Source organism: Borostomias antarcticus (assembly GCF_949987555.1).
Source record: "Borostomias antarcticus genome assembly, chromosome: 4".
Classification (NCBI taxonomy): Eukaryota; Metazoa; Chordata; class Actinopteri; order Stomiiformes; family Stomiidae; genus Borostomias; species Borostomias antarcticus.
Genome location: NC_140237.1, coordinates 31,632,224 through 31,647,223, shown reverse-complemented (window position 1 = coordinate 31,647,223; position 15,000 = coordinate 31,632,224).

Here is a 15,000-nt window from a genome sequence, read left to right as displayed (position 1 = left end):
AACATAAGGGGTATGTATGGCTTTTTTTTTTTCAGACCAAATTTATTTTTATCTACAATCTTCATGAACATTCACAGGTATATAGGCCAAGCAATTCTGATCATAGATCTGCCACCCAGGTGTGTCTAGTCCATTACTAGGCCGAGCAGTGAACAATTTAATTATGTCCACCTGAAAACAAAACATGAGGGGTATGTATGGCTTTTTTTTTTTCAGATCTAATTTATTTTTTATCTACAATCTTCATGAACATTCACAGTAGGCCAAGCAATTCTGATCATAGATCTGCCACCCAGGGGTCTCTAGTCCATTCCTAGGCCGAGCAGTGAACAATTTTATTATTTCCACCTGAAAAAAAACATAAGGGGGTATGTATGGCTCTTTTTTTTTCAGACCAAATTTATTTTTATCTACAATCTTCATGAACATTCACAGGTATATAGGCCAAGCAATTCTGATCATAGATCTGCCACCCAGGGGTCTCTAGTCCATTCCTAGGCCAAGAAGTGAACAATTTAATTATTTCCACCTGAAAAAAAACATAAGGGGTATGTATGGCTCTTTTTTTTTCAGACCAAATTTATTTTTATCTACAATCTTCATGAACATTCACAGGTATGTAGTACAAGCAATTCTGATCAGAGATCTGCCACTCAGGGATGTCTAGTCCATTACTAGGCCGAGCAGTGAACAATTTAATTATTTCCACCTGAAAAAAAACATAAGGGGTATGTATGGCGTTTTTTTGTCAGACCAAATTTATTTTTATCTACAATCTTCATGAACATTCACAGGTATGTAGTAGAAGCAATTCTGTTCAGAGATCTGCCACTCAGGGGTGTCTAGTCCATTAGTAGGCTGAGCAGTGAACAATTTAATTATTTCCACCCAGAAAAAAACATAAGGGGTGTGTATGGCGTTTTTTTTTCAGACCAAATTTATTTGTATCTACAATCTTCATGAACATTCACAGGCATGTAGTAGAAGCAATTCTGATCAGAGATCTGCCACTCAGGGGTGTCTAGTCCATTACTAGGCCGAGCAGTGAACAATTTAATTATTTCCACCTGAAGAAAAACATAAGGGGTATGTATGTATGGCGTTTTTTTTTTCAGACCAAATTTATTTTTATCTACAATCTTCATGAACATTCACAGGTATGTAGTACAAGCAATTCTTATCAGAGATCTGCCACTCAGGGGTGTCTAGTCCATAAGTAGGCTGAGCAGTGAACAATTTAATTATTTCCACACAGAAAAAAACATAAGGGGTATGTATGGCGTTCTTTTTTCAGACCAAATGTATTTTTATCTACAATCTTCATGAACATTCACGGGTATATAGGCCAAGCAATTCTGATCATAGATCTGCCACCCAGGTGTGTCTAGTCCATTACTAGGCCGAGCAGTGACAAATGTAATTATTTCCACCTGAAAAAAAACATGAGGGGTATGTATGGCGTTTTTTTTTTCAGATCAGTGTTAATTTTGACAGCAAATTATGATTTTGTTTTAGTCATAGTCGTTTGACTAAAATGCCATTTAGTTTTAGTAATATTTTAGTCATCTGACTTGTTTTAGTTTTAGTCTAGTTTTAGTTGACTAAATACCATTACGGTTTTAGTCGACAAAATCTACCATAGATTTAGACAACTCAAATTTAACAGGCTTAGTTCAATCAATCAATCAAGTTGGATTTATATAGAGCCCTTCATGAAACCCAGAGCGCTTTACAGAGTCCAGTATTCATTCAGACACAGTCATACCGGTGGTGGTAAGATACATAGCTACAGCTGCCCTGGGGCACACTGACAGAAGCGTGGCTGCTTCTGTCAGACAGTTTCATAATGAAGCATTCCTCTCCCCCAGTCTGATGCTAACTGTGTTTTTTGCCTGATATAGCAAGCTATAACATTATCATGTCAGCACTAGTTGGCTAGTCAGGCTAGCTAACATCAGGCACAGGCTAGCTAACGTCACACCGGAGGAGAGGGGCTATGGCGGCGCCAGATAGCTAACTGTTCGTGTCTTATCCATCTAGCTACAGTATAACATTAGACAGCAGCAGTAGTTGCTTAGCTAGCTTACCCAGACTAGCTAACGCTAGATACCCCCGCCAGCCGCCACAAGCATAGCCCCACTTGTTGCTAGCTAACCTGTGCCTAACATTAGCTAGCCACTAACGTTAGCGTTGCAATGATCAGACACTTCAGTTCTCCCCCGCCACAAACCTATGTGAAACACTGGTTTCTTTTAGCTTGTATTGTATTTGAAGTATTTCAGAAACACACCAGCTTGGATTTAGCTAATACAGTAACGTTAGCCGGGGGTGGGGGGTGCTTACCTTCGTGAATTTCGGGATGACTGTTCTCCAAATGTCGCTTTAAGTTTGTTGTATTTTTGCCAGTAATTTTCACCCCACACGGTTTACAAATGGTTTTGTTTTCCTTTGCATCAAATATGAAGTTTATCCAGATGTCTGCTCTCCTCTTTCTCCCGGTGTGTGCGGACGTTGACAAAGACATTTCTGAACTGTGGTAATTTACTGAACAGTTCAGGCGCAGTCGTATGCTTTTAGTTGACTTCCCGCCGGCCGGTGTAGCAACGGTACTATTCAAATGTAGGCCTACACACAACAGGCTGCCTGTAGGTTGCATCCAACTCGTTCTATTAATACATCCATGATCCAACTGCGCACATCCCGAACCTCGACATTCTGATTTGAACTTTTCCCATACGTCCCTCCATAACCATTTTAGTCTAGTTTTTATTTGTTGACGAAAATGTGAATAGATATAGTCATAGTTTTTGTCATCATACATTAATTTTTATTTAGTTATCGTCTCGTGACGATAACCCAAAAAATGTCGTTGACGAATAGTTTTCGTCATAGTTCTCGTCAACGAAATTAACACTGACATAGACATATATACACACACATATATACACACACATATATACAGATATATACACAGAGATATAGACATACAGTTTGGTGGAGGAAGGATAATGGTCTGGGGTTGTTTTTCTGGGGGTGGCCTAGGGCCCTTAGTTCCAGTGAAGGGAAATGTTCATGCTTCAGCTGACCAAGACATTTTGGACAATTCTATGCTTCCAACTTGGTAGGAACAGTTTGGGGAAGGCCCTTTTCTGTTCCAGCATGACTGTACCCCAGTGCACAAAGCAAGTTCCATAAAGGCATGGTTGGGTGAGGTTGGTGTGGAAGAACTTGACTGGCCCGCACACAGCCCTGACCTCAACCCCATCGAACACCTTTGGGATGAACTAGAACGGAGACTGCGATCTAGGCCCTCTTGTCCAACATCAGTGTCTGACTTCATAAATGCTCTTCTGGACGAATGGACAAAAATTCCAACAGACTCACTCCAATATCTTGTAGACAGCCTTCCCAGAAGAGTGGAAGCTGTTATAGCTGCAAAGGGGGAACCAACTCAATATTAATGCCTATTCATTTAGAATTAGATGTCATAAAAGCTCCTGTAGGTGTAATGTGTAGTTGTCCCAATACATTTTTTCCATACAGTGTATGTAGTAAATGTTGTAAAGTATTGATGCAGTGGAATTGATGATGTTGTAGTAGACATGTTCTTATACAATCTTATAAAATCAATTTAATGTTTCATGTATTTTTTAAATGTTATAGCGACAGTGTTTTGTGTTTCTTTAATAGTTTGTAAATTATGTTTACAATTTAATAAATGTGTCAAGATCTAACTATTATTGAGGTTTTCTTGTACCCCACCCACTAAATGCACTCTGATATCCTAGGGAGAGAGACAGATGGAGAGAGAGCCCTTGCTGCTTTCTTATTTATCAATCACTGTCTGATTATTTCATCCACTCACACATTCAGCAACTGTACATGCTGACCTAACAGGTGTCTGAGCATCACTCATCAATATCACTTCCTCCTGCAACCTGCCCACACTAGCATCATATCTCTGATCTGCATTCACACATTGTCCTCCCGGTCAGGCAGCGATGCCACCTCCTCCAGCAGTGCCAAAGCACCTAGCAAAGCTACTGTCGCATGCTGATTTCTAACACCCACCAGCTTCCACTCAAAATGTCTGTGTACAGCACCACTGGAAACTATAATAAGCCTGAGGTTTTGATTTTAGTTGATTCCATTATCAGATTTGGAGAGCTGCCTGGTGCCGTGTTGCCTTTCTGCTGGCAAAGTAACAGATTTCATCGAACTCTCATCAACACTGCTCGAAATCTATCCATCGGTTCACACTGTGATAGTGCATGCAGGTACAAATGACATGACCAGGCAATCAATGAAGCTTCAGCGTGATATAGAGTCGCTAGCAGTGACCATCGAGAGCCTGGGCTAACTGTGTTCCATCTGGTTCTATTCCCACAACATCGACCAGCTCTGAGCGATTCAGCCATCTTTTTAGCCTCCATCAGTGGATGAAAAATGTCTGTATAGCAACAGGTCTGGGTTTTATCAGTCATTTTGATTGGTTTTGGACTAACCATAGTTTGTATAAAACTGACGGCCTACACCCAAACAGAATTGAGACCAAGATATTGATGCCTAATTTCATCTACATAGCTTTTAACCCTTTCTGACCCTTACCCCAGCAAGACCTTAACAACCTCATCTAGCCTATCGGTAGAGATGACCCTGCTGATACTGTATGTTCCCTAAGAGCTCCCACCTGTGGCCACTTATATCAGGCACCAAATTCTGATACACTGGTTACCTAACTCCTTCTCTGGTTACCTAACTCCTTCTCTGGTTACCTAGCTCCTTCTCTGGTTACCTAACTCCTTCTCTGGTTACCTGACTCCTTCTCTGGTTACCTAGCTCCTTCTCTGGTTACCTAACTCCTTCTCTGGTTATCTAACTCCTTCTCTGGTTACCTAGCTCCTTCTCTGGTTACCTAACTCCTTCTCTGGTTACCTAACTCCTTCTCTGGTTATCTAACTCCTTCTCTGGTTACCTAGCTCCTTCTCTGGTTACCTAACTCCTTCCCTGGTTTAGATTAATGTCCGTACCCCTGTCTTGTGTGCATTGGGGTATAGACCACCTAAAACCAAGAGTAACTTTATTCAAGAGTTCTCTGATCATCACTAGCCTTTAGCTCTGATAAACTGTTGACTGATTGTAGGGGGTTTTAACATTCATATTTGCTGCCCATCAAAATCTCTGATCAATGAGTTTTTATGTCTTGCCTCATTCAGTCAGCGTCGGCCCACATCAGAAGGGTCACACTAGATCGTGTGCTATAATCTGGTCTCTCTGTCTCCAGCCTTGAAATCATGGATACTGTTGTCTGATCATCTTACGATTGTGTTTGAAGCCTTTGTCCAGTTTGTCCTGCCCCCCACCCCCCCCCCCTACACACACACAGCCCACTCCCTCGTTTGATCTATCAGCATAGCCTCGCTGTGCTCTTAACACATTCACACTCTCATTTACCTCAGATTTCAGATACTATTCTTCCCTGCACTGACACTGAGGAGCTAGTCATTCTACTCAACTCATCCTGCTCTGACACTGGGTTGTGTAGCACCTTTAAAACGAAAAAGACCCAAGGCTAACACTTATGGTACTGCCTGGCTGAATGACTTTACCCTTAAGCCCTGCTCTTAGACAGGATTGTAGGAGGACTGAGCGAAAATGGAAAAAAGATCAACTCCAGGTCTCATACGACTTTTTAAAAGACTGCTTAAAGCTCTATCAAAGCCTGGCCGAGTCAGCTAAGGCACAATATTATTCTGAATTAATTAACACAAATGCCCACAGACCCAACGCTCTATTCAGCAGTTAGCTCCATTTTAAATCCTTCTACTGCTGTGGTAGCCAACTTTGAGTCCACTATTACAACCTGTGAAAAGTTTAATAAATTCTTCATAGACTACGTTGATAATATAAGATCACACATCTCTTTCTCAGGCCCCGATCCCTCAGAGACACATTGCCCTGTCAGCTGCCTCCAGCTAATTCCACCTGCTGTCACCCTCTGAGGTGGTCTCTCATATGAATCCCACCTACTGTCCCTTAGACATTATACCATCATGCCTTCTCAATGAAGCTTTTGTCACTGGAAGGGACAACTCCATTTCTAAACTGCTATTAGTAATAGACAAGATAAGGGGGGAGCTACTTATTAATAGCAGTTTAGAAAATGGAGTTGTCCCTTCCAGCCATTGTGCAACGCAATGGTCATAACAATTATAGACATATATCCAAGCTACCATCCATTTCTAAGATCTTGGAAAAAGTTGTTTTCTCCCAGGTCTCCGCCTGCTTGACCAGATTCTACATCTTTGACAAATTTCAGTCAGGTTTTAGAGCCCTGCATAGTACAGAGTCCACTCTGCTAAAAGTATATAAAGACATCCTCCTCACTGTCGACTCCAGCTCCTGTGCCATTTTAGTGCTGCTTGATTGAAGTGCAGCATTTGATACAATTGATCATACTATTCTGTTAAGATGGTCTGCAGGGTTCAGTGCTAAAATGATTTACCTCCTACCTGAAAGAACCTTTTCTGTCAATGTAGGGAACTGTTCCTCACACCCCGCTTCAATTAATTGTGGCATCCCCCAAGGTTCTATTCTGGGGCTTCTTTTATTCTCACTCTACATGCTTCCCTTAGGCTCTATTTTTGAGAAACATACAGTCATATTTTAAATCACTGTTATGCAGATGACACATAGTTCTACCTGTCAGTGACACTTGACAATGCCTGCTCACCGAAGAGCCTTTTAACTGTCTAGATGACATCAAATGCTGGAAGGCGAGGAACTTCCTTCAGCTAAATGATAACAAGATGGAAGTCATTTAATTTGGCCCAACCAGCTCTATCACCAGCCTAAGAAGCTGTGGTAGGCCTGCTCGTCTCCCGTCATCGTCGTTCTCCTCACCGACAGTTCTGTTTCGACATGTTTTTCATGATCGGTCACTGAAGAGGTTTGTGATTGACACGGCACAATTTTTCGGGCAAAATATGAATCGATTCCGCGTTTCATTTGCCTTCAACTTCACAAGCTAACGCTAGCATGGATTAGGCTGTGTGGGACTGTTATATTTTTTTTATGTTGATGTGTCGCAGCAATGGGCTGAAGCAATCAATGTACAGATATATGTCTATGGGCCTGGGCGCCATGACGCAGGCGAGCACTTCTGATGTCACACATGACTAGAGACTGTTTTTATCATTGTGTTTTATCACTGTTTTGAGTTTGCAGGCAGTGGACCAGGGGAAATAGACAAGGGAAGCCAGACTGTAGTGTTCTGGTGCATCTGTGTTACTCTACTAACAATATCCTATTCAATGTAGGTTGTGATAACATTTTAACATGGTTTACTATGATGAATTCATGCATTTTTACAGGTCATTTGGACTTATCTGAACGCTCCAGTGGTCGAGAGTCTCTCCAGCCCCCTCTCACTCGAAACGACATTGGTCTCTCCGCCTCAGTCACTTGGCAGCGTCCTTGTGTTTAGCCTGTTGATCTCTCCCCAGTGGGGTGTGTGTGTGTGTGTGTGTGTGTGTGTGTGTGTGTGTGTGTGTGTGTGTGTGTGTGTGTGCATGTGTGCATGTGTGTGAATCACAACAGGAAAGGGCTCTTCAATATTTCATGAAAAGGGATGGAGTGTGTTTCTGCTCTGGGGACTTTGCTGAAAATGAGCCTTGTGTTCTGATTTCACACCCAGAAACACAAGCTGATTCTATTTTTACATTCATGTCCTTATGTAACAAGTAACACACCATCACAATCCCACCGAAGAAGCAGTAGAGTACAATATAATTACCTATATCATTAAGGTATGTTTTGAACAGTTACAAGCTGTTTGATAATCATCCAAATCAGACTTGATGGAAATTCCTACATGAACCAGATTTTCAGTTCCTACTAATTATTCAAAGTTCTCATCTTATTTAAGGGGTGTGTGTGATCAGCTATGCAGCAGCTCGGGCAAAGGATTGCTCCCTTTGCAACAGGTCGGGGATCAGACTATAGCCCTTACTCTACACACTATATACAAGGGAAGATTTTGATTTGAGCTTTGGGGCGTGAGCAGAATTTTTTGTGCGCACTATATAATAAAATAAAAAAGCATACATTTGAGCTACAGTCATGTGATCATCCTGATGGCTGGTTCTTTAACCTCCTGAACTGATGATCATGCATTTGGCCCACATGTGCACTTGCTAATACAATTTGATAACAACTTATAGGTTTAAAAAACGTACCTAAATATTACATGTCCAGTTTGTTTACTAACGTTATGCAATTCAGTAGGCGAGTGAGCCTCCTCATGGCTCAAATCTTGCCGCGTTTGCAATGGTAGGCAAGTCGTTGCCATTAATCTGGGATTGTCCCATATTGACAAATAAAATACACTTTCAATACTGAATCAATACAAGACGCAATGATTTTCCCGTTGGCCTGTTTACTGTATGTGCACAGAACTGTAGTGTTGACGGAGGCTCTGAGCTTTGTAGCCGTGCAACCAAGTAGAAGCAGATAATATCCAGCCTCACACGTTAGCAAGAAACGGCCAGCCAATCCTATTAGCGATATTGGGCTAGGGAGGCGGGACTAGTACAGAAGAGATCTGTACCAAATTATTGCTGGGGACAATTCAGTAGTCTCTGAATGTTGATGGGGACATGTCCCCAATGTCCCCCTTAAATTCTACGCCCATGACACTATATAATCCTTCGGGGAACAGAAGTATTCAGGACAACTTCATCAATTGTTCTGCTGCCTTGTCAGATAGACTCTCCACTTCCAGACATGAATGATCGACAGTTCAGACCGCCATTGTTGTTGTGTGTTAGGCTATAAACCTGACTAATAGCAGGACGCTGATGTGTCAGATACACACAGACACATTTCACTTAGAAAGCTGACTAACGACAAGTGGCTGATGAATTAGGCCGACACTTGGCGAATGTGTGGAGAGCGTGCCTTTGAAGGCGTCTGACAGACTAACGTGAACAGACTAGCATCTTCTTTGCGATGAACAGAGGAGAAAAATGGCAGAATCCACTCAATGGTCTGAAAAGTCATTAGAGTCTGCTATCCATCACCACAGTCCGGCACTGGCTACTGAAGCTGAGGCAGAGAAACAAATGAAGCTACGGGGTATTTAACCACAGAGCGAGTTATTCCTCCTGTTTAATTACTTAATCAGCGTGATTACAGCCATGACTGGAGTTCTGTGATAAATGGATCTATTTTTTTTAATAGGCCAACTTTGTGGAATGAATATATTACACAATGTATCTGAAATCTCATTCTACAACAGGAACAGCTGGTAGTCTGTTGTAGCGAGTCATTAATATCCACACAATCAAATGGTGGTGTTGCTAGAACTGGTCCCCCAAGACCAATGCTCCTGACCACCCTAAACAAATAAAAACAAACAAGCAGAAATTGGTTTAAGAAGGGGGAAAACTTCAGCTCGCTGCCCCTGATGCATGAATGTTTTCAAAGGTCACCTCTCATTGCACATGTCTGCCTGTGTCTCAACAGCTGTATAGAAATAAAAGGTGCATTTCATCAATCAATCAACCAATCAACCAATCAACCAAACAATCAATATCCTTTATTTAACCAGGTTCTGCACATCGTTCCAGGTAGCGGGGGCAGATTTCATATCAATCACCTACTATTGGTCTCCTGCTCCATCCTCCATCACCTCAGCAGGTTGATCCTCCTGGGAAGCTGCTTGTTTTTGCCCTCCAGCAGAGCCCTCCTCAGTGCTGAAGAACAGACCGTCATCGTCCCGGTCATCATCTACAAAGAATAATACAGACAAAGGTGTTATACATTGAAAACAATTACTGGGCTACTGTATAAAAATTAGAAGCTCACATAAAATTGTAGTTCCACGCACAAAAAAACACAAGAATATCCCACTAACAAACGTTAAATATCGCATTAACAAAACTCACCAGGGTTTGTGGAGGCAGCACCTTCGTAACTGGCCAAATGTTCCTCCAGTTTCTTAGTTCTTCAGTCACGTTTATCACGTTGTTCTAGCAAGACTTGCACTTGCTGCTCTTTTGCCTTTTGCCTCTTTCGCCTCCAAATGTGATTAACGAGCCAGACACACACACACACGCACACACACTCACACAAACAAACACACTTGTGTAGGTACTACCCAGCATACACGTCCAGATAAGCCACTTTGTCTTGGTCTACTTACTTCACCACCTCAAGGGAAGTGCATAGGGCAGGTAATGACTTTTGTCCAGAAACAGAAGTTGTTATGGAAGCTGCTGCCAGTCGTGAGCTCATGAGCTTACTGGCTATCACAGTCTTATTGGGCTGGATTAACATTGGAAGCATTGGAACTGATGTGTCCAGGTGTCAAAAACTCTTAATTTATCAGACATTACTTCATGTCATTTCCGTTCAGCGCAAGCAAAGTATATCCATGTAATGGCGGCAGACGGGGCACTGAGAATGCAGCTTCTAAAAAAAAGTATTTTCTGCCATGAAACGGTTGTTTTCATCAATCTAATTTTACGAATCACTAGCTTCCATAGAGCAAGGGCTTGTTGTGGTTTTCACATGCCTCTGTAATAGGATCTTTAGAAACGTCTTTAGAAACGAAATACAGTGGCTGGCTATTCTCCGTCTGTAGGCTACACTCGAGGCTCACATTCTCTATGCTACGATCGGCTTGTTGGTGCCTGGAATATTGTGTGCAATATGGCTGAATATTCATCAGATTTTGAGGATATAGAAGATGACTTAGAATATGATGGAAGCCGATCGTAGCGATATTACAGAGGCATGTGAAAACCACAACAAGCCCTCGCTCTATGGAAGCACAACTAGTGATTCATAAAAATAGATTGATGAAAACAACCGTTTCGCGGCAGAAAATAATTTTTTTAGAAGCTGCATTCTTGGTGCCCCATCCGCCGCCATTACATGGATATACTTGGCTCGCGCTGGATTTTAAATTTCTTCTACAGGCCTCCGAATTACACCAAAGTTATCTCGGTGAGTCAAACGTCTTATAATATGCCGTAAATAAGGTCCAGGTTGTTGAAAAAGAGCCTTCTCCTTTAAGATAAACAAGCCAGCCCCGTCCAAAGCTAGGCTGGTTTTTTATAGGCCAACTTTGTGGAATGAATAAATGACACGCTACATCTGAAATCTCATTCTACAACAGAAGCAGCTGGCTGTCTGTTGTAGTGAATCATTAATGTCCACACAATCAAATGGTGGTGCTTTGTTAAAAAAAAAAATGTTGTTCTTATAATTTGTTCTAAGACTGTGGTAATGCTGAGTCACCACAGTATCAGAGCGGTGTCTGGTATGGCTTGAGGGAACAGAAGTCTGACTGTGATAGTGTTGGAGGGGGACAACTAAACATGTTGCGCTTTGCCTAGGAAACCCCTGCAGGGATTATGAAGGACGGCCTTATCAGCGAAAAAAACGTGTATTCTTGTGTGTTATAACATTCTTTTGTGGGGTTTTCTGTGCTTGTTTGTGTCCGATTCCCTCGTCTAAGAGCAGAGAGAGGCAGAGACAGGAGAGAGAGTTGGGTGGGAAGGCAAGACGCAGGATAGAGAGAAGAAGAATGAACGATCAGGCTGACACGCTTCATCCCTTCTGGCCAAAGGTGTCCCTGACGAGCCGAGTGGTCCAGAAACATCCTTTCATTCCCACTGCAACAACTCGTTCCCTTTGTAGCGTTACACGCTGACCACTGATGACTCATAGATTGAGTGACTTTATCATACCGGGCTTTGTTCGCGCACACCAAGACATTTTCCCTAAGCTGATTACCAGGGCAGTCTGAAAGTAATTACATCAACACTATTATAATTAGTGAACTGAAAAGAAAGAAAGGCGGAAATGTCACACTGTCCTTCCCTGTCAACGCGGCTTTTCATTAAGAGCCAGTAAGCTTCCATGACTCACAGGGCACAAGTGCTTGAATCAGGCTATGCTTGTTTATCAATCTATTTTCTATAGAAGCAGCTTTAATAAAGGAAATGTTAAACCCGTCGGAGTTCCATCTGTTCTTGACTTGTTCAGTCAGGTTGGGGGTACGAGGCCCCCCGTGGACACCTGGAGTCACATGACCTGGCCTGAGGATCAGGAGGGTATTTGTGTTTTGAGGGACTGGTTTGGAGGGGGTATTTGTGTGTGAGGGGCTGGTTCGGAGGGGGTATTTGTGTTGTGAGGGGCTGGTTGGGAGAAGGTATTTGTGTTGGGAGGGGGTATTTGTGTGTGAGGGGGTGGTTGGGAGGGGGTATTTGTGTTATGAGGAGGTGGTTGGGAGGGGGTATTTGTGTTGTGAGGGGGTGGTTGGGAGGGGGTATTTGTGTTGTGAGGGGGTGGTTGGGAGGGGGTATTTGTGTGAGGGGGTGGTTGGGAGGGGGTATTTGTGTGTGAGGGGCAGGTTGGGAGGGGGTATTTGTATTGTGAGGGGGTGGTTGGGAGGGGGTATTTGTGTGTGAGGGGGTGGTTGGGAGGGGGTATTTGTGTTGGGAGGGGCAGGTTGGGAGGGGGTATTTGTGTTGTGAGGGGGTGGTTGGGAGGGGGTATTTGTGTTGTGAGGGGGTGGTTGGGAGGGGGTATTTGTGTGTGGGGGTGGTTGGGAGGGGGTATTTGTGTGTGAGGGGCAGGTTGCGAGGGGGTATTTGTGTTGTGAGGGGGTGGTTGGGAGGGGGTATTTGTGTTGTGAGGGGGTCGTTGGGAGGGGGTATTTGTGTGTGAGGGGCTGGTTGCGAGGGGGTATTTGTGTTGTGAGGGGTTGGTTGGGAGGGGGTATTTGTGTTGGGAGGGGCAGGTTGGGAGGGGGTATTTGTGTTATGAGGGGCTGGTTGGGAGGGGGTATTTGTGTGTGAGGGGGTAGTTGAGGGGGTGGTTGTGAGGGGGTATTTGTGTGTGGGGGTGGTTGGGAGGGGGTATTTGTGTTGTGAGGGGCAGGTTGGGAGGGGGTATTTGTGTTTTGAGGGACTGGTTTGGAGGGGGTATTTGTGTGTGAGAGGCTGGTTGGGAGGGGGTATTTGTGTTGTGAGGGGCTGGTTGGGAGGGGTATTTGTGTTGGGAGGGGGTATTTGTGTGTGAGGGGCTGGTTGGGAGGGGGTATTTGTGTTATGAGGAGGTGGTTGGGAGGGGGTATTTGTGTTGTGAGGGGGTCGTTGGGAGGGGGTATTTGTGTGAGGGGGTGGTTGGGAGGGGGTATTTGTGTGTGAGGGGCAGGTTGGGAGGGGGTATTTGTATTGTGAGGGGGTGGTTGGGAGGGGGTATTTGTGTGTGAGGGGGTGGTTGGGAGGGGGTATTTGTGTTGTGAGGGGTTGGTTGGGAGGGGGTATTTGTGTTGGGAGGGGCAGGTTGGGAGGGGGTATTTGTGTTGGGAGGGGCTGGTTGGGAGGGGGTATTTGTGTTGGGAGGGGCAGGTTGGGAGGGGGTATTTGTGTTGGGAGGGGCTGGTTGGGAGGGGGTATTTGTGTTATGAGGGGCTGGTTGGGAGGGGGTATTTGTGTTATCAGGAGTTGGTTGGGAGGGGGTATTTGTGTTGTAAGGGGGTGGTTGGGAGGGGGTATTTGTGTTGTGAGAGGGTGGTTGGGAGGGGGTATTTGTGAGGGGCAGGTTGGGAGGGGGTATTTGTGTTGTGAGGGGGTGGTTAGGAGGGGGTATTTGTGTTGTGAGGGGGTGGTTGGGAGGGGGTATTTGTGTGTGAGGGGGTAGTTGAGGGGGTGGTTGGGAGGGGGTATTTGTGTGTGAGGGGGTGGTTGGGAGGGGGTATTTGTGTTGGGAGGGGGTATTTGTGTTGTGAGGGGCTGGTTTGGAGGGGGTATTTGTGTTTGAGGGGCTGGTTGGGAGGGGGTATTTGTGTGTGAGGGGGTGGTTGGGAGGGGGTATTTGTGTTTAAGGGGCTGGTTTGGAGGGGGTATTTGTGTTGTGAGGGGGTGGTTGGGAGGGGGTATTTGTGTGAGGGGGTGGTTGGGAGGGGGTATTTGTGTGTGAGGGGCTGGTTGGGAGGGGGTATTTGTGTTGTGTTGTGATGGGGTGGTTGGGAGGGGGTATTTGTGTTGTGAGGGGGTATTTGTGTGTGAGGGGCTGGTTGCGAGGGTGGTTGGGAGGGGGTATTTGTGTATGAGGGGGTGGTTGGGAGGGGGTATTTGTGTTGTGAGGGGGTGGTTAGGAGGGGGTATTTGTGTGTGAGGGGCTGGTTGAGGGGGTGGTTGGGAGGGGGTATTTGTGTGTGACGGGGTGGTTGGGAGGGGGTATTTGTGTTGGGAGGGGCAGGTTGGGAGGGGGTTTTTGTGTTGGGAGGGGCAGGTTGGGAGGGGGTATTTGTGTTGTGAGGGGCTGGTTGGGAGGGGGTATTTGTGTTATGAGGAGGTGGTTGGGAGGGGGTATTTGTGTTGTGAGGGGTTGGTTGGGAGGGGGTATTTGTGTGAGGGGGTGGTTGGGAGGGGGTATTTGTGTTGTGAGGGGGTGGTTTGGAGGGGGTATTTGTGTGAGGGGGTGGTTGGGAGGGGGTATTTGTGTGAGGGGGTCGTTGGGAGGGGGTAGTTGTGTTGTGAGGGGCTGGTTGGGAGGGGGTAGTTGTGTTGTGAGGGGCTGGTTGGGAGGGGGTATTTGTGTTGGGAGGGGGTATTTGTGTGTGGGGGGCAGGTTGGGAGGGGGTATTTGTGTTGGGAGGGGCAGGTTGGGAGGGGGTATTTGTGTGAGGGAGTGGTTGGGAGGGGGTATTTGTGTTGGGAGGGGCAGGTTGGGAGGGGGTATTTGTGTTGGGAGGGGCAGGTTGGGAGGGGGTATTTGTGTTGGGAGGGGCAGGTTGGGAGGGGGTATTTGTGTGAGGGAGTGGTTGGGAGGGGGTATTTGTGTTGGGAGGGGCAGGTTGGGAGGGGGTATTTGTGTTGGGAGGGGCAGGTTGGGAGGGGGTATTTGTGTTGGGAGGGGCAGGTTGGGAGGGGGTATTTGTGTTGGGAGGGGCAGGTTGGGAGGGGGTATTTGTGTTGGGAG